At 40.1% G+C, this 21,134-nt stretch overlaps 1 protein-coding gene across 5 annotated transcripts in view; it reads right to left on the reverse strand.

Moving 5' to 3' along the window:
- NOX4 (NADPH oxidase 4) overlaps nt 1–21,134 on the reverse strand; it is a 111,390-nt gene that overhangs the window by 21,179 nt on the left and 69,077 nt on the right. The window lies entirely within an intron of this gene.

Genomic DNA, 21,134 nt, shown 5'->3' on the forward strand with positions numbered 1-21,134 from the left:
ATTTGTGGATATCCAGGTTGGGCAAGAAGATCAAACTCTGTACTGAATCACCGAGAACAGCCACTGAAGTCCACTGCCAATCCTGGCATACTGCCTATACGTGTGCCCCTACACAGATCCTGCCCAGCTGGTAGAACTCGGAGATTCACTCCTGAAAGGCACTTAGGGCATAAGTACAGCCCTGAGGGCAACTTCTTACATTTCACACATGAAACACTTTCATTTCTATATACAGACTTAAAGCCAACATTTTGGGAGAAAACAAGCAAGCAAAGCAAAGGCAAACAAGCAAAGTACAATTTTCCCAGAAATGACCACGGCTGATGTGACTACAGTCATAAATTGCACGAATGCCATACAACGCACTCAGGCCAGCTTGAGGACTATCTGAAGTATGCATTGCTGACCTCACATGGGATTAAGAAACCTCTGGAAAGTGTGAGTGACGTTGAATATTACTGAGGTGTTCATAAACTGAAACGTGCAAAATTTGAAATCACTTTAAACCAGAAAAGCGTGTGCTCTATTTCATGCCAGAAATTCAAGAAGCAAGCTTCAATTAAACATGTATTTCGATCAGATTGCTCCAGTTCATGGCCTGTTAGCCAGGTCTGGCCTGCAAATTATTTCTTTCTGCCCACTGGTTCTTCTGACAACGGGGTGAGGAGCAGTTGTTTGGACAGCAAATGCAGTCAGAGGAGCCAAGGGCCTCCTGCTGTGCCTGCATGTGGCCCAGCACAGAAGAGCCAGAAGTCGCTGCTTCCAATTGTGAAAATGAACGAAAAAGCAGGAAAACTGCTGCTATTGCATTAACTCACTGCACCAGGCTGCTTGAGAAGACTGATTTGTAGAATCATAGAACGGCTTAGGTTGGAGGGGGCCTTAAATCATCTAGTTTTACAACCCCCCTGCCATGAAAGGATTGCCAACCACCACTTCAGGCTGCCCTGGATCCCATCCTACCTGCCCTAGAATACCTCCAGAGATGGGGCAACCACAGCTTCTCTGGGCATCCTGCTCCAGCAGATCACCACACTCTGCTTTAAAAAAAAAAAACAAAAACAACCTAACCTAAATTTCCCCTCATTTAGTCTAAAGCTACTTCCCCTTGCTCTGTCCCTATCACACAACATAAAAAGTTGGTCCCCCTCCTGCTTGTACGCTCCCTTCAAGTACTGAAGACTGCAATGTAGTCTCCTTTGAGCCTTCTCTCCAAGCCCAGTCCCCTCACCCTTTCCTCATAGGAGAGGTGCTCCAGCCCTCTGTTCATTTTAGTGCCCTCCTCTGGACCCGCTCCAAGAGCTCCATGTCCTTCCTGTACTGGGGGCCCCAGGCCTGGACGCAGTGCTGCAGATGGGGCCTCACAAGAGCCGAGCAGAGGGGGACAATCACCTTCCTGTCCCTGCTGGCCACCCCTTTCTTGATGCCAGGTTGCTGTTGGCCTTCCAGGCAGCAGGAGCACAATGCTGGCTCATAACCAGATTTTTGTTCATCAGAATCCTCAAATCCTTCCCCACAGGTTTGCTCTCAAAGAGTTCTTCTCCCAGGCTGTGTTCATGTCTGGGATTAAGAATTCAGAGGATAATATGACCTCTTGGGTTGACTTTGTTGAATGGATGCCATAAACATACTATTTAATCCCTGTTTACTATAGGAACAATTTATAACTGAAAGAAATGTGGCTCTGATGGCCTGATGGCAATGGTCAGATAGGATTTCAAGACAGAAGAAGAAGGGATCCTTTGGGTCTATAAATAGGATTTCAAGACAGAAGAAGAAATCTGATGCCATATCAAGCAGCAGAATGAAGAATGGAGCATGGATTCAGGCATGGGCTTCTGCAAAGATTATGCAACTTGCATTTCCTGTCAAAGTGCTCTTCATTTCATTTGGTGGAAATGCAAAGTTCTGAATAAAAGCAGTCATTATAAATGAAATCTCAAAGCTTCAGTAAGAAGACAGACAAGCCAAGGGAGATAAGATGGCTTTTTGTTTCTTCAGTTGCATCCCAGATATATCACACTACTATATTATGGTCCCCCCCTAAGCTTTAATTTTATTAACATGAAGGAAGGGAATGGAATTTTAGTAAAAGTTTAGCAATTCCCCTCCAGGCAAACTTATTCAAATTACAAGTTGTTCTTTTCATATGCATTCATTTCCAGACTTTTGAGTGCTTTCAGTAATTCTGGCACAACTTTTCAGCTCACAAAAAAGAAAAAAAGCCCTTCAGAACACGATATATCACAAAAATCAGCAGAACACCATATATAAAAGATAGATGGTGAATGTACTTTCTACTTAAAGCATACATATTCTACAGTATGGTAGAACAGAAATATCCCAGCAAGCACCAAGACAGTTTTTTCTTTTTTTTTTTTTTTACAGGGCAATGCAAGTGCAGTATCACATGGCTGTCCCTAAACTAACAGACATGGTCTTGGTGACACAGGCAGCTATTCTCTTCTGAAAGGAACTGCACAGGGATATGTGGAGGTACCTGTCCACATCTGTTCAGCTTGGATGACAGTGCCATGCTCTGCTGTACGGTGCCCTGAGGGAAGTTTACTGCCTATATTGCACCTCATTGCTCAACTTTACATTGTAGCTTAGGGAGCTACTGTGAGACATTATCAGGGATATTAGTGGAATAACAGATGGATAGAAGACTAACGAAGAATTTGTAGGAAATGTTAATTAAAGTCTCAGCATTTGGAAGGCGAACAAAATGCCTGGATATTAAGTACTGCATTAAGCAGACAGTGAAGTCCTCGTCTGATTTAAGTTTATGGCAAAACTGTCAAAAAAGTAAGGACTTCCCCAAGCAGAATGAGGTTTTATACCCTTGGAGCGGTATTCAGTTTCCTGCTATGACCTAAGGGTAGATATCTTTGTATAAATATACTGAGTAAGTCTCCTGGAGTCAAAAGAGCTGGAGACAGGACAATGTACACAGGGTACGATGAGCTGCATGCCCACTGACTGCACTGGCTCAGCTCAACAGGACCTCAGAGATAGTCCTGCTCTGAACAGCAGCTGCAGGCCACACAGAACTGAAGTGGTAGCATAAACTTACGCTGAGCCAAAGCCTCAGCTCAGTGCTGCCATGACGGATACAGACTGAGAAGTCCAAGGAATTAACTCTGATGGCTGAATCTCTCTCCTGCTCTGCTACTGCAATTCCCCTCCCCTCCGATGCACCAATGAGATCCCATCCCCTCCCTCTGATAACTCACAGCATCAGCCTCCACCCTCATGTGATAAATATTCAGACAAGTGCCTTTATGTTCCTCCCACACTGCCCTTCGTGCCTGGGAGGGAATTCTGTAAACATCTGCAGAGCTATTTCACTACCTATCTCCCACCAAATTCCTTATGAATTCTTGCTTCCTTAGTACCTAAAAAAACAATAAAACAGGAGTTTACAGCAGTGAGGCTGCCGGCTTTCTGGACACAGCTCAGTGATATTCTGGCCCAGTACTGTTTTGCTGTTGCCCTGAATTCTGCTGTCTGGTTGCATCCATCTCTTGTTTCCAGTTCAAGTTTGCATTGGTTTGGTGAGGGCAGCCTCTGCTGTGTGGCTGTGTGCACCTGGATGCATGGTAATACAGATGAATAATACTGGAAATTATCCAATTCTGAAACTTATATATCAGAAAATCTTTCATATGCTGGGTTGGTAGATAGCAAAGCAGATCACTGAAGTGTTTAGTTACTTAGAGCCAAGGGTTCAATTTGCAGTTTTCAGTAAAAACCTAGATACAACAAATTACACTCCTTTACTTTTCAAAGACACTATAATCAGCATTTTTCAACCATTTTCTGCAGCAAAAATCCACAGAGATGCTTCATCTTTTGAAATCAATATATGATGCTTCATGTCATTTAAACTTCAGTAAAGCACACACTCTGACATTACGCTTCCTAAACACTTGTGATTATTGAGAGAATTTCAGTACCAATATCCTTCTAAAGCTGAAGAACCAACACTGAACAAAGTATGTAAGTTTATCATCCTTCGTTTAGATGGATATCCAAACGTATGAAGCCTTTTGCAGCTTCTAAGGGTAAGAAAATGTGACATCTGGCATGTGAGATCAGAGATTCTCATGTGATCATCTGACACTGTGAAGGATGATGTTTTCATTGCTGAAAACAGCAGTCCTTTAGACAAACAACCTTCTAAAACCCAGTGGGTTCAATTAACTTTATATATTACTTTGCACAAGACTGCATATTATTTGAATTCAGATTTCATTAGGCATCATCTTTTTTAAAACATCTTGAGGTTCATTTCTGATTGATTGCATACATTATTTTTTCTTTTTAACATCATATTATTTAAAGTGCATGTTAGAGCTTGTAGGAGTTTCCTTTTCTCTTTTATAGAAATTCCTTCTTTTAGCTGTTGGTGCAACACCAAATTTTGACAAAGTATATGCCTTTAAACCACAAAGAATCAACTGTCATTAGAGTTTCTTCTCATAGTAACATGGCCATTTTTTTTTCTTCCAAGTTTTAGTAAAGCCACTGGATTTTAAACCACTCAGTTTCATTTATTTCTCTTTGGTTGGGTATAACAAAATCAACTGTTGTTCAGCTTATACCCTCAAGGCCCAGGAATGACTGGAGAATAATTTTGTATTTGTACAACATAGAAAAATATAGTATGTTGAAGGCAGGATGACTAAGGTAAGAAAACAGAAGAGCAACGCAGATACCTACACCTTAATGAACAAAGTTCACTCTGCAAACCTGGAACCAAGATTCATGGTTTTCTGAGACACAGTGCAGGTTCAAGGAGACTCTCACTGGAGCAGGCTGGAGCTAAACAGCAGTGACAGTTGTTCAAGCACCAATGGGGAGCTGGACATTTATCACAGAATTGAGGAAGATGGATGAAGGGGAAAAACTTGGTAACAATGAATGAAATTTTCAAAGAAGCACAGAAACAAAACTTCCGCTGAAGGCAACAGAAAACAGACACATTACTGACAGACATCCTGGCACGTACAGCTCTTTCTTCTTCAGGACTTCTATGGCAATCTGAAGGCAAACTGCAATTTAATACTGCCTTCCCTCAGACCAAGTACTTTTTCATAAAAAAGTGAATAAAGCTGCCTAAAAATTGCCCCAAAATATTTATGAGTAGTCTGTATTTCTTATCGCTCCTTGCTGACTATCACAGAAGTATCAGTTTAGACCATCACTTACCTCATTAAATGGTCTGTAAAATCAGTATGAAAATTGCAATCAAATATAATTATATATTCAAACAACTTTGTTCTTTCAAAGAAGTACATGTACTTTCTGTACCAAATTCTTGGTTCAATACTTTTAATTAATGTTACATTAACTCTCCTCCATGGCAGCCTTTTTAACTGTCATTTTTATACAATGTTTCCAAAAAGTATTTCTTTGATTAAAGATCACAAATGATTTAATTTTATTACAAGAAGAAATCCAATTTGCCACTTATTTCCTTAATAATGACAATAACTTCGGTGAGGCGCCTTGCCTTTCTGAAAATTGTCTCCTACCAATTCTGTTCCAGATAATGAAATAAAATTAAAAGCAGAGTATTTGTAGTGGCCGCACCACCCATTTTTAACTTGCCTTTTGAAAATTTACTTTGTTGTATCATTAAGTGATAAGATGCTGCTTCAGACCAATACCTTCAGCCAGGCTGAACATATCAGCCAGGTTTCTCCACAACTCATTCAATGCCACCATTGCAGTTACCTGCCCATCTCACTGCAAAAAGTATTTCTGATTCAAAGTAATTAACTTCAATATTTGACTTTCTGTCTATTGTAATAGTTAGAGGACGTTTTTTCTTGACTATACTGTTGGCTTTGGTGGCCGCTTCAGAGATGCCATTTAGTAGAGCTCCCGGACCCTTATCACAAGGAGTGATGACATTAGCACTAGGCCCTTTTCCTCCCTTGATAAACCACAATCCCCTCAGCCAGTGTTCAGGTATTTTCAAGTTATTATTTAAAAAAAAAAAAAAAAAAAAAAAAAAAGGAAAGTAGACAAATATTTCCATTAGAGTTTAGGGCTCAAGATAGCCTGACAGTATATACAAGAGATGTAGTAGCCTCTCATGAAAGCTGCTTTGCACTTACAAAAACACACACAAATTTATATATAAGAAGCACATATTGTATCAAAGGTTAAACTACTTTACATGACAGAGTAGGCTGGGGGGGAAAATCACTGTAAGAGGACATCCATACTGCTGGTAGTCTTTTCTAGCCAAGCTTCAATACACCTTAGGCCTGAGGAAAGAAAAGTTGACTGACAAATCCCAAAGATGACAAGCAGAAACTGAAGCCCTAGACATGAAGATGCAGAAACAAAAGGCGAGAAGAAACTGCCCAGAGTGCTGGTGGACAGAGTTGGCAGCAGATCAATCCAAAGACAAGGCCAGGCAGACCCCAATCCATTCAAAAGCAGCCCACTTAGGCTCTCTGGGCTGCACTGAGTAGACATAACAAATTAAAAGCGACAGCAGGAAGGAGAACAAAAAGAAGAAGAATAAATCACACAACAAATTCTGTAGTCACAATGAAGCAGTAAGTCCTGGAATAAAATGGAATCCTCAGCATATAGCAGAACTGAGCAGAAATACAATATCCCCCAGAGAAAAATTGCCATGTGCTGCTGCTGCTCCCTCTTTTCTGTCTTTGGACGTACAGTGTGTAAGCAAAGCAATTTAGTTCAGTCATAAGGCTATCTGTTCTCTGGAAAACTCCATCTCTAAGGAAGTGTCTCACAACTGCACTTCCTTTAAGGAAAGATGCTCTCTGTGAGCCTTATATCCTAAACAGGACTGTTAATGTGCCTATTGGAGCAGGTTTCCTTCAAGGGAGCTGCAGAGAATCATAGAATGGGCTGCAAGGGACTTTGAAGATCATTCGCTTCCAACTCACTGCTGTGATCAGGGATGAAGCACGAAGAAAATGATTACTGGTTTGAGAGTATGTAAAGCACATCTGGTTGAACAGAGATGCTTTCTATCAGAAAGCCTACAAAGAAGTTTTCTAAATATTGCTCTGACTGTAGAGAAATGAGGTCTGCAAAATTCTGAGAAAGCAACTTCAAATGGCTTCCAGATGTTCAGTGATAGACAAGCTCATTTCCTTAGATAAGCAGCTTCTTATCTGGAAAGTAACACAGAGAACTGGATAAGCTAAACAGAAAGAAGGAACACCTGTCAGAAGCTAGAGTGAACCACACACACACAGACACAATAAAATAGCAGATTAAGGATGAGATCACTGCATGCAGAAGGAATTTCTGAAGTCAGTATAAGCCTATAGATGAATCTATATACAGACTCACAAGCAGAAGCTTATCAAGCTACTGGAGCATATACAGCATTACATCACAGATGAGCTCAATCCAGCCCTGAACATCTTGACCTCTTCACTGTTTTTCTCTGAACAGGCTCCAACTTCTCATTTTGAGTTCTGTTTAAAGTGAATGGCCCATTATTGTCTGCAGTATTCCAATTTCAGCCCTGCCAAGGCTCTATATAATGGCATAATTATTCATAGCTGGTAGTGTCATCATTATTACCTTTCCAAACATACAAAGATGTGCCTGTACCACCCTCTGGTCTCTTGGGTTAATCAAAAACGAAGCACTTTTAATCCCTTTAATTTTGATATTTCTTTGTACTCTTATCTTTCTGTATACCATAAGAGGGTACACGATAACAAAGAGAATCTTATTGTTAGCATTTCTATGAAATTCTATTAAAAGATGAGAGAGAAAAGATGACTCCAACCAAGACAGATGAGCAAGAGAATTTGCAAGAGAAAGAGTGGAAGGACTGTGTTTAAACTCACTCTAGGCACTTCAAATAGAGCATTTGTCTCACAGTCTGCCCCACTCTTGCTTTTTGTAAATTGTAAAAAAAAGGTTGTAACCTGCTGTTTGCAAAACACTGCTATAGGGCACTGCCATGAAATGGCAAGAGCAGAGGCAGGACATCACTGCAGAACACATCTGGCACAGATTCAGAGTCTAAGAGGAAAGTACCCTGAGGCTTTTGCTGTAGGTCCAAGTGCAGTTTCTACTGACCAGGAGCTGTGAATTTCTGTGAATATACAGAGAAATTACAGCGTGTCACAGGTCTTGTCACTCAGGAGACACACAGAAAATCTGATTTGTGAGACTTCTTGCATAAAATCAGCGTCCTGGAGCTCTGCACTGGTTAAGCTTATCCCTGTCATGTTGTTATTGTAAAATGCAGATCACACAACTGTGCCCCAGGTCTGACCTCAAATGCCAGTTTTGATGGGTCTGAGAGGAACAGAAGTAGTCCTGACTTTTAATACAGTCTCCCTGATCCACTGTCATTTCCAGAATGTCATTCAATTCTGCAGCTATGCTCTTCATTTTGGTGTAATAAAGCAGCAACACTTTCTCAACTTCCATGAGCTTAATTTAATAGGTATCTGATTCATCTTACTTTACTTCAGCACACCTCCTGAAATTTGCCAGATGATTCAGAAGCTTCAATCCATCTGCTCTGCACTGTACTACCTTCCCTGCCCCAATACCATCTGAGCACTTAATTAACTTGGTGTTTACAGTTTCCTCCTTGTCAGTCATTACTTAAGATATTAAAAACAACAAGTCCCAAGATGAATTGCTGCATATTTGATACCTCACTCCATTATAAATTGTCTGCTTAAGAATTATTCACTGGTTTCTACCTGATAGTGATTTTTTTTTTCTCTTCATTTTAATATACTATGCAGTATTCTGCAGTATTTTGCCTAGAGAGGTGGCGGATGCCCCATCCCTTGAGATATTCAAGGTCAGGCTGGACAGGGGTCTGAGCACATTAACTAGCTCTAGGTGTCCTGTTCATTGCAGGGGAATTGGACTAGATGGCGTTTAAAGGTCCTTTCCAACTCAAACGATTCTAAGATTCTTATTCAGACAGTAATTTGATAAACTCTCTATGAAAAGATAGAATTGTAGCATCATAGAATTGCTCAGGTTGGAGAAGACCTTCAAGACCATCACGTCCAGCTGCAAAATAGTTTGGTTCAAGTACAAAAATGTAGCAAAAATGCTACTGATCCCATGACTCTAGGATTTTATTCTGCAGAATTGAGAGATACTATCAAGCAAATACGGATTATCGATTCTGTCCAAGCCTACTTTTTACTATTTTTCCTGGTACAGTACTTACATTTGCAAGTAAGCAGAGCAGGACATAGGAAGTACACAATAGGTTAAATCCCAGTGCTCTAGGTTCTGTGTATCTACCAACAGTCATTATTTGCCTAGCCCACTCTGTATCTATCAGCTGAGATCAGCACTCTGTTTCACATACCACTTACTTTCTTTCTGCTTAAGGGCTTCCTAAGCAGTTGTGATTTTAACAAACCATAAAGTAAAAATCAGGCTGGCAGATGAATACAGAGATTCTGAAATTGCATTTATGTTTCTCCTCATGGCTGCATTCACCAACCATTTGTTAAACCATCACATATTTCTAATGCTATTGCTGCTCTATCTGCTGTGGAAGTATGCAAAGGATCCAAATTAAAAATTACTCTCTCCCCCTTAGCAAGAACTTTACAAAGAGCACAAAAAGAAAGGATGAACGTGGCAGCTCAAGTGCTGTGCTGGGACTTAAAGACCCCAGACGAATCCAGTTCTCTGCCATACCTTCCCCAGGAAAACACAGGCATTTCAGTTTGACACTGTGTGAAAGTATTTGATTTATACACAGGAATAATTCTGTTTGTTTCTCCAACACTGCAAAGCACTGCAACAATGACCTCATTAAAAGGCTGAGAGGCCTGGAGAAATATCTCTTACAGTGGTCATAAACCTTATCAGTATATAGATGACACTATTTAATAAGTAAATGAAAGGGAGGGCAACAACACACAAAGGACTGTTTCTGAAATTCCCTTGCTTTATATTTTCTCTAGTGACAGTTTTATCTGCGGACCTCTCAGATACACGGCTTAAACTGATAGCTTCATATCTCACTGGAGAACTCTCAGCAAGCCAAACGTGAAAGAAAGGATAAAAATGACTTCAGATAAAAGCTTCAGTCCTGTAATTTCCCTGTGAATTCTGTTTCATCATTTTGGTTGACCTTACATGGCACTTGACTGAAAAGGGTTTTTTTTAACCACTAGTGACCCAATGATAATGAAACCACACATAATTTAAAAGCACTTTTTTTTTCTTCTTTTTTTTTTCTGTTTATAGTTGTTATGGATGATGTCCTTTGAAGTATCATCTATGAAGCCACCTTTGGTGCAGAGAAAAACAGACCCTCATCTTACAGAAATGAAACCCTTTTTTAAAATATTTCAGTCGTAAGTCTCCACTTTTGACATCATAAGATGGATAGAACATGGAAACAAGTCAAATTTAATTGGCTTTTAATTGCCAAAGTATTTCCACTCTGTGCAGATGTTATTCACTAGTGCCAGAATCTGAGTGCAGGGCTAAATAATTAATAACAGACAAAGTTAATCCAAGGAAGGGGGTTCATCTGTCCATGTATTGCTTGCACAGGCAATGAACAAAGGAATGGATTTCTTAAGGTCTAGTGATACTTCTTAGAGTTACTTGCAGCCAACCTGCTCTGTTTTGCTATCAAATGACTTCAGAAAGGCAGTCCAAATTTTGGTAACCACCGTTTACATCTGTCTCTTTAAGTAAGAGAGCTGCAATTCTACACCAAGAAAAGTGTACTATTAATTACTATAGAGCTGGTTCCCATTATTTGATCATATGAAAATAAAATGCATATTGTTAAAAACAGAACAAAACAACCCGCACATTCAAAAAGGAAATTGCTGCTGCAAATGGGGCAGTGAAAGCTAGAGTTTCTCACCCCAGAAGTGCCTCTTCTGCTGACTCTGAAAGAGGGAAGCAGGGGCTAAGCCCTTGGGGACAGCCCTTCCGCTGCAATTTACAGCTTGGAAGGAGATGCTCAAGTGCATGCTAATGGCTCCCTGGATGAGAGAAGCCTTGGGGACACCAGGCTCAGTCTATTTTCTCCAGGGAATATAGAGCTCAGCAAATAAATTAGCCAGACATTCCTTAAACACTCAACCCCAGCAGAAGACAGAAGGATCTCATGTTGTCAGTGTGTATCGGCACCTCTTGCCTGTCACATAAGCGCCTACAAGCTCTCATTACAATTAGAACCTTATAAAGCTGAGCAAGCTCATTAAATTCTGTTCTGCTGATCCCATAAGGTAAACCTGTTCGTTTGAATTAAGGTGCCTTTCTTCATGTAACGTGTGGACCACATGCAAAATAGAAAGCTGCATCTGTCTCTCCTTTCTCCCTTCTCTCCCTTCCTCCTCCCACTCAGATCACTCAATATCCAGCAGCATTTCACTTCCTTTCAAGCCCTTCAGACACCAAATTCAAATACACAGCTTTTTCTTAAGTTCATCAGCAATTCTGACACATGTGAGCTGAAGCAAAATTTCCTGGCCTCTCTTTGGCACAAAGCAGGGCTGATAGATAAGCAAGAATGTAATGACTGTCTTTCACCAAAAGTTTTCTCCTGGAGGGAAAGCAGTACAGTATTTCACTTGAATGTAAGTGGAACATGTAACCAGAGATTTTTACACTCCCCAGATCAGCCATGATCTTTCAGTGCAGCAGCACCTGCCCTTCCCACTCAGAAACACTGGCACAGCCACTGAATTGTCTACAGAATCCCTTACCTAAATGTTTTGGGCACATTGTAGCCTTTTTTCCAGCTTATTCTGAATTTTTATGGAGAGCTTGAGTTTGGTTCACAACTCTCACAGATGTGGTCATGTATCAGCTTGAATGAAGTGTTTATTCCCTAGATTTGAGCAAAATGAGTGAGATCTCTCCAATACACTTCAAACTCCTACTGATGAAATGATTAGCAGAAAACTCACTTTGAAAACTTTGCAGTGGTAGGAGATACTCTTGATACATTCTTAAGATCGCAGTTTCATCTTTACAGTGCCCAAATGCCCAGAATAGCAAGTTTATGACTCCTTCACATGATGAAATTACATGCACATGACTTGTCTCATCCCAGTTAAAGCAGCACAATATGGCCCACACACGCACATAGAAAATATGACAAATAGTTTCAAAGTCTTTTGAGATTTCTGAGGGGTTGTAAGTACCCTTATTTTGAAGACGACTCTGCAAATAAATGGTCACATTTCCAATGCTGTTCACTTACCCATGTAAAAAAGGACAATTCAGCCTATTTGAAAGAACTTCAGAAATACCTTAGTGAAGTGGCAGCAGTGTAATTAAGACATTCAATTTTTAATGGCGATTTATCTAAAACAGGATGTAATTCCATCGTAAACATTCCAATCTAAGAAAACAACACTATAGAATCACAGACTCGTTAAGGCTGGAAAAGTCCCCTAAGATCACCATCACCACCATGCCCACCAACCACATCCCTCAGTGCCACATGTGGCACAGTGTTCACATTTTTTTTAACATCTCCAGGGATGATGACCCCACCACCTTTCTGGGCAGCCCATTCCAGCATCTAACCATTCTTTCTGAGAAGAAATTTTTCCTGATATCCAACCTGAACCTCTTGTGGTGCAACTTAAGGTCATTTTTTCTCATCCTATCACTGTTACCTGGGAGAAGAGGCTGATCCCCACCCCACCAAAACCTTCCTTCAAGGAGTTTTGAAAAGCAATAAGGTCCCCCCTGAGCCTCCTCTTCTCCAGACTGAACAATCCCGCTTCCGTCATCTGCTCCCCTTAAGTCTAGTGCTCCAGACCCCTCATAGATTCACTGCCCTTGTCTGGACACACACTCAGGCCTCGATGTCTTTCTTGTATTAATGGCCCAAAACTGAACACAGTTCTCAAGATGCAGCCCCTCCAGTGTCAAGTATATCTAGAAGTTATTTTATGCCTTAGAAATACGGTAAACAGTGGAGGGAAATACACAGCTATTACATCATGACAAAACATCATAAGGCACTGTGCCTTATGAAAGCAAGAGGCCAGTGCTGAGAAGCACTCAGACGTTTGGCCTCACTTAGGCAATTGAGTATTTTATGAACCAGACAGGACACAGAGAGCACTTACACTGTACAGGCTGTAGGACAGGTTACAGTCTCCAAAATGTTGAATCAGAGTTAGGGCAGCAGGACTGACCCTATTACCACGTATTTTTTGGAGCATGAAGCAATTTTGCTTTTAAAAGGTTCTCGGAGGAATGAGGAAACTTCCTTGTGGAGTTTGGCTTTAAATTATTTTCTACCATGTACAAACTTAATTTAAATTTCATATTACAGATACCGTGACAGCAATGGATAATTAACACATAAAGTGCTACATGAAAACTATTAGGCTTTAAAATAAATGATCTCAGTATGTCTTCTTTCCAGTTTGTGCCTATAACTCAGCTTCTACCATTGCTTTGAGGGGAGAAAAAATGTCATTACATTTATGATACCAAGGAAGAAGCACTGTGAGGCACCTCACTCAGCACATGCAATGCCTCACTTTAGCTGCAGACACTTACACTAGTAATTTTCTGTCAAATCTATAACCCACACACTTTTTTCATTAGAAAACAGCCACCAGGATCTCTGAGTATCACTCAATTTATCTTCCCTATGCAATAATTGTACAAATCTTGTATTTAAGTTGCTGTTGTGTTAGGATTTATCTACTTCAGTCTCCAGTACTAGTCACAAGCAGCTTGAGCTAGCTGATTAGGCAACACTTAGAACGGATTTGGCAGCTAATATCACGGGCTGTTGCTGCTCTGCAGCTGCTAACAATGTTTTCCAGCTGCTGGCTGTCTGGCTGCTCAAAAACACTTGTGCTTCTTGCAAACCACTTGACGTGGATGTAGAAGAATTTTCCTTTGGGCAAGACTGGCCTACTAGGCACCATCTCCCAGGAGTCAACTCCTGTCCCAGTGACTGAAGATAATTAACTGCTGCAATAACTTACTATGGGATGAAATAAATTCTCTATCACAGCCAGTTTTTAAGACTTGAGAGAGACTTCTGAGCAAAGTTCTAGCCTCAAAGCTGAAGCACGTTTCTCAATGAAGTGTGCTTGATGTATGTGTTTACTTGATGATGCTCAGTCCAGCGTGGCCTGGTAGACATCCCACAGCCCAGATCTCCTATTCATTTCTCAGAGAAGATACAGGATGGCTGTCAGATCAACATGGGCACTTCTCTGTTTCTGATTAGCACCAAGAGCTTCAAGTCCAATACTGCATGAAAAATAACTGTGTAGTATCTCACATACATAAAGGAGCCTGGCACTCAGAACTGAACCACTCCATCAGTGCTTACTGTCTGATGAAACTGAAATTTAGGCTCATGTCCTGACGAGAAAAGAGCATCCCTGTCAATTTGGTGAAAAACTGCAAGCTTATCTCTTTTGGCTTGAATATTCATGTTCTCCTCTGCTCTTACACAGAGCTTATACTTGCTCTGCTACCTCTGGGGCAGCACCAGTGTGTTCTGTTTTCTGAAGCATTAAGTGGTTTGAAGGGGACTGGTGGTACAGCTGAGACTCTGATCTCATAGCTTTCCTGCTTCTTCAAACCTTGTTTGGGCAAGAGCCATAACAGAGCACTTTTCTGCCCTCCTTAGACACCAGGAAATACAGTTTTTGTTGTATCTTATATAAAATTACATGAAATACAAAGGAAGACACAGTAAGCAGCTCCTTTTTCCTTTCCAATTTCTTTAACATCTTTAGGGGCATAATATTGTCCATTGTCCTCTTTATTCTAATTGGAATTCACATCTTTCTTTTCTCTCCTTTTCACTTCTTTGTTGTAACTGGAATTCACATCTTTTCCTTTTTCACCAAGACCAACAAAGCACCTACAAAAGATGCTGGCTCCTTGACAGGTTCTATGTGAAACTCAGCTTCAGCGGTCACATGCTGAAAGCAAGAGGCCACAAATTAAATTGCTAATGTGCAGGTAGGTGTATAGGAGTGAATGAATGAATCTTTCCTTTTGTTCATGGACTTAAGGAGGAAGTCACTACTGTCAACAACCACGATACGTTCGTATTTGTTTTTCTCCCTCAAGAGCCCAGTGACTGGATTTCTGTACCTACGGTAATTGTGAAACTAATTTTTTTCAACTACTGTAAATCATTATATTTAAAACTTTGATAAAACTGGATATGGGGCCAGAAGGGATCACTGAAACTCCCTCTTGCATAATGAATCAAAGAAGCCTACTAGTATTTTATGTACCAAACTACTGTCACTTCTATTCGAGCTACGTAGAAAAAAAAACTTCCTTCCAGATATCTGGTGGCAGTTAATTTCACATAGTTTGGCACTGCTGCTCAGTAGAGGGCAGATAGATATTAATTAAATCAACAGGGTTCATCAAGGACTGTGCTCATGCTCCCAAACAGCAAAATGAAAACCAGTTGCAACATTCTGTCTTCTGCCATTCAGTTTAAATAAAACAATCTCCCAGGTATTTTGAAAGGTTTAGGAATCTTTTATTTTCAGTCAACCCTTCTCCCAACTGGGAGCATTGCAATATTTTGCATGAAGCAGATCCTGCCTGTTAATGAGCCACAGCTATGCTGTGATGAACAGAGCTAAGTTGAACTTGAAATGTAGATTGCTTAGTACTCAAAAGAGAGTATATATGCCCACAAAGCATCAACTTTGTATGTATGTTGCTCCACCAAATTCTCAGAAGATACAGGTTTCTCCCCACATCTCTACTTCTGAAAGATCTGTACTTGTTTCTTCGAAGTTTCTTCAATTTCAAGTTAAATCTGAACAGCAAAATTCCCTTCTACTTTGAGGGGACTCACTGCCTCTACACTGTTGGTACTTGAACTCAAGGCCTTTGGAAACAGAACAAAAGTGTCTTTGTGTTGCACTAGAACTTACTGGGGCATTGCACTGATACTATAAACAAATAAAGCCTCTGTCTCAAGGAATAGATGACCCATATTTGAATTTAATGTACCATTACAAATATTGCAAGATATCAAGCTGTCCTTGCTTGATATTATGTGGATATGTCCACATTTCTCTTTATAGGATCATAGCTCAAACATACAGAATGAATTACAGTCCTCCTTCTTTCCATTTTCCTTCTGGTTTCAAGAAAACCGAGCCAATATTTGCATTTTTATTGACACGATTACTTCTACAACATGATTTTTGTTTTTATAAACAGCTACCAGCTTTTATCCTGCTGTCACTGTTGTTTGTGCCATTTGGTAAAAATCCCAAATTACAAGAAAATATCCTTCTCTTACAGTGGAGATTTTGTGTTCATGCAACTCAATTCTGCACTGGACAACAAACTGCACAGGATAACATGATACTGTCGAAAAGCCAATGTAAAAAAGGGAAAATGGGTGAAAGGTTACAGCCAAAAAAACCCCTACAAACCACTAAGAAAGCACCCCAAAACATTCTTCTTTATAAACATGTTGAGCTTATTTAAATGTCACCGCTGATTCCTTCAGCAGGTATCTTTTTTTAATCACTTAATCAATCTAAATGCTCTGAGTTCCCTGAGACTCAGGCTTACTGAGGGCTCAGTGTTGCTGTGAGACAGTTAGCTTCCAGCCTGCATTTTGCAATAAATCTTGGAGCACTTCTAAAACAGAAGTTTTCACGCTTGGAGCACTCAGTACAGTACACAAAGCACTGTACTGCTTGTGTGGGCACTACTGAAAAGCTCCCTCACTTGGTATCTTCCTATGTGATTTCAGCAATATAGGCAGACCATGTGTTTTTGTAGCTGGAAACAGGATGAATACTATTTTATATCAAAGAGCCAAAGGCACAAATCAGAAAAGACAGCAGAAGACCTGATTCCTATTTCTGGTGTATTTCTATTTCTGTAACAACATAGAATACCTTTTGTAAAGCACTTCACAGAAACCCAATTTTAGAAAATCACTGTTAAATTTGATTCCTTTTTTTTTAAATTATAAAACTTGCCTTATAATGAAGAGTGAGTGACAAAGGCATAAGTCATACTCTTATCCCTTGCACAACACCAAGGAAGATGTTGCCTTTGCTTCTAATGTGAACTGAACTGGGTTTCTAGGACACGATCTTGCTGACTACTCCTGAGTAATAAATCTGGGATGCAGGGGAACCTCCACAGATGTGATGTTTATGCACTGTAACCTCCAGGAGCCACATGCCAGGACTCGTTGCTTTTTCTGGTTAGCCACAAATTACTTTTCTCTCTAAAAGGAAAAACATTCTCAAGACAGTTACAAATAAGATAAAACATTTATTTCTGGGGTATTTATGAAATTTTAGAAGCTTCTTGGCTCCAGCCTCAGGCTGTAGTAAATTGGCACGAATCCATCACAGATCCATTATCATTAAAATGAGTAGCGATTGGGAGCCAGATGGCACAACAGTTCAGGGCACTCAGTTTCAGCCGCCTATTTGTCTAGACTGCTCCATGATGAGAATTGAATAACATCATTTGGCTTTGCTTGAGCTAAAAATTTCAACACCTTAACAAAGATGACCTTCAAAGATACATATTTGAGCCTACATATATATAAAGGTAAGGGTTTGGAATTTTGTTTTTTGTGATGAGAAAATGACCAGTATTTTGGTACGTGCACACCAAGTCTACCTTAATTTATGAAAAATATATGCCAAAGAAAGGCTTATAAGTTTGTGACAGATGGAAACTATATATTTTTGGAATACTCTTTTATATTGTTATACCTTGTAGGTTCTAAGTTCTTTTTTTTCCTCCGAAGTTCAGCATCTTGTCATTTCAGTTAAATACTAATACAGTGTTCAGCTTCAGTCATTTTTCAATTATCCATGAAGAAGTACTGCTATTTCTGTATATGAGCATACAAGAAATTCCTCTCCATGTTTCTTAATTAAAAAAACAAACAAACAAACAACAAACAAAAAGAATGGCACAGTTTTAAAAAGAGAGCATAAGCTGTTATAGAACTTCGCCCTGCAACAAAGTTTTGCCTATTCAACAGCAGGTTGTGTTGTTAAATGACCTCTATCCACTCATACGGAGGTATCACTTTCTGTAGAGCTTCCTTGTTTGGCAGACAGTGGTACAATGAAATGGCAGATTGGAAACTGATGCTAAAGAAATTCATGCTATACATACATGAAGCAACTGAAGCAAGTGGATCTAAAGGTTTACGATTTTTCCTGTTTTAATGTCTCAATTTGAAGATTAGATGTCTTTCTAAATTTATGATCTGATCGAACCTTGCTGCAGGGACTATCAGGCAATGCTCTATTGCTCACGTTAAGAAGGGACTCAAATTAGGTAGAACATAACAGCTCCTTCTGTTCTTAAAATCTTACAGTGGTGAATCACTTTTCCACCAAACCCACAGAAGATATGAATGAATATTTCCAAGGGGGAAAAAAAAAAAAGCAAATAATTCCTCTAAAAAATCACACACATATTTGAGGACCTTGGTAGTATCTTGAAAATAAAAAAAATGCATCTGCAATCTCAAAAGTCACTTTTGAGAAAAAAGAGAAATTTGCTAAAAAGTTTTAACGCCAACAGCACTTGTGACCCATTCCTCACAAGCAGAGTTTTCACAGAATAACAGAATGGCTTGGGTTGGGAAGGGACCTCAAAGATCATCAAATTCCAACCTCCGTGCTGCAGGCTGGGCTGGGATGTGGACCACCAGAGCAAGACATCAGACTGCCCAGGGCCCCATCCAGCCTGGCATTGAGAACCTCCAAGGATGGGGCACCCACAGCTCTGGGCAGCACCTCATCGCCCTCTCAGTGGAAAACTTTCCCGACATCTAATCTAAATCTCCCTCCTTTTGTTTAAAGACATTCTCACTTGTCCTGTCACTATCTAACATGTAAAAAGTTGGATTTCTTCCTGTTTTATAATCTTCTTTCAAATACTGGGAGATTACTGGGAGTTTTGTGCAGCGCTGGCCTCACTCCTGCCCTTGTAACCTACCAACTTAACTCCTAACTCTCAGACTTATAACATTTCTCCACGTGTTTTGTTCTTCCCTTCTGACAGACCAGCTAACGTCAAGGTCAAACACAATCTGACAGTGGAAATCAGCATGGTGCCAGTCAGTAACTTAGAAACACACTGCTGGCTAAGCTCAATGCCGCATGCTGGATCTGATTAATGGGCATTACAACATTTTCAAGCCCAACCTTCTGCAGCCTGTGTTAGTACTGCAGCATTTTTTGCATTTTATGAGTAATTTAATGTGATAAACAGTATGAAACTCCTGGGCTATGCAGGCAAACAGGCAATGTACAAACTTGATTTCAACTTCAAGAAAACTCCTGTGGAAATACCTGAAGAGTGATATTTTTAAAAGGTCCTTTAAGAAATTTACGAGTCTTAGTGCTCGCTGTCAAAGTGACTGGTCAGGATAAGACTCACTGCAACAAGTTCAACTTGTTGATACACCTGACTGTGTTTGTGTTTGTGTGGCCCACCTCAGGGTCCACTGCAGGCTCGTGGAGGTGAGGGAATGAAGGAGAAAGCTGCAAGCACATCTGCAATTTGGTTTGAGGGCTGAGGATCTTCCCAGGTGGTACCATTTGGAGGTGACATGAGACCCTGCCTGCCTGGCTGCCCACAGTTGCAGGTTTATTCTTCAGTGTTCAGAATGTCACTTCCCACAGACAGGTATGGTTTCATGTCAGCTAGGAAACAGATTTTCTGCACCAAACATTTTAATGTGGATGGAGAGTTTCCTGAAGAGGTGAACAAGGGGTCCAGTAATGTCCAGTTTCATCTTCTGAAGCTCACTTGAGATATGGATAAGACTTGCCTGGACTGGACTTCTCCTCCAAGTTCAGTAACCTATGTAGTACAGTATGTTTCATTGTGAAACTCCTCTGCAGGCATTTATGGGAGAACATACTCCCATAACTCTTCCCTAATAACTGCAGTTTTCCCAAGACACAGTTGCACTGTCATGTGAAAGAAGCACATGATGATGCTGAACTCCCACTCTGCAAGCTCAATATGAAAAGCAAGTGCTGGTGTAGTGCTCCATCTAAGCCCATGGGCTGCACTGATAACAAGTGCTCAAGTTGCCATGCTAGTTGTGGACATACACAGCTAAGCCAAGGAAGCACTGAGATGTGCAAAGTGGCTTTTTCAAGCTTGAATCTTTGTAAGCTCTGGGTCCTCTATAACCTGCCTCATGTGTCAGAGCAGGTGTTCAATTTAGTCATCCACAGCAGAATAAATTCAGACAAACATAAGGGTCATCAAAAGATCTAACATTTCTTCCTGCATCAACCAAGACTGCAAAGTACAACTGACATATTTACCTAAAAAATTCAGAAGAATGTGTTTGTATATGCTAGAAAAGTACTTCCAAATATTCCAGTGCACAGACATCTAGGAGAACAAACACATACTCATAATGAACATGCTGTTTCATGAGATGGTCATGATCTTAATATAACAAGAACATAAGTCAGCCCAGAAGACAAAGCTTCTACCTCTTTCGAAACTGATGGATTATACTTGGCTCATTTTGCCTTTAATATTTCTACTGTAACTCTGAATATCCTGGATGATACTGGTCACCTTCCTTTCCCACCTCCTTCTTTTGGTATATGTCTCTCAAATACGTGCAAACTTTTGCTCATTCTACCTCCTAAACCTTGCTCACTCAGGCTATTCATCTAAAACATTATTGTAATTGCTCTTCTATTTTTAACCTTCCATATCTTTAGGTTATTCATAAGTGTTTGAGGTTTCACCCTGTGTTCCACAATAAGGTCACATTAAAATGACCTTACTGCTCAGATCCTTACATAGTACAAATGATGACTGCTTAGCTGAAGTCAAGGAACACTCATTTATGAGATGTGTCTGTTAATTATCTTGATTTCTGTTGACTGATCTTTTAATAAAAATGAGCACACTGAAATGGGAATAAGACAGAATATATCATGAAGATGAACATGTTTTCTACCTTGCCGAACACAAGGATTTCACTTGAAAAAGAACCCCCAGGGAAATTAGGACATGTCAACAGTATTCAACTAGCTTGTAAATACACGATAAATTTCTGTAAGCAAGCAAGCAAATATGCATGGATTAATGATGCTATAAGCAGAAAT

This window comes from Lagopus leucura, unplaced genomic scaffold (assembly GCF_019238085.1).
Source record: "Lagopus leucura isolate 7727_CA_CO unplaced genomic scaffold, USGS_WTPT01 Super-Scaffold_702, whole genome shotgun sequence".
Lineage (NCBI taxonomy): Eukaryota > Metazoa > Chordata > Aves > Galliformes > Phasianidae > Lagopus > Lagopus leucura.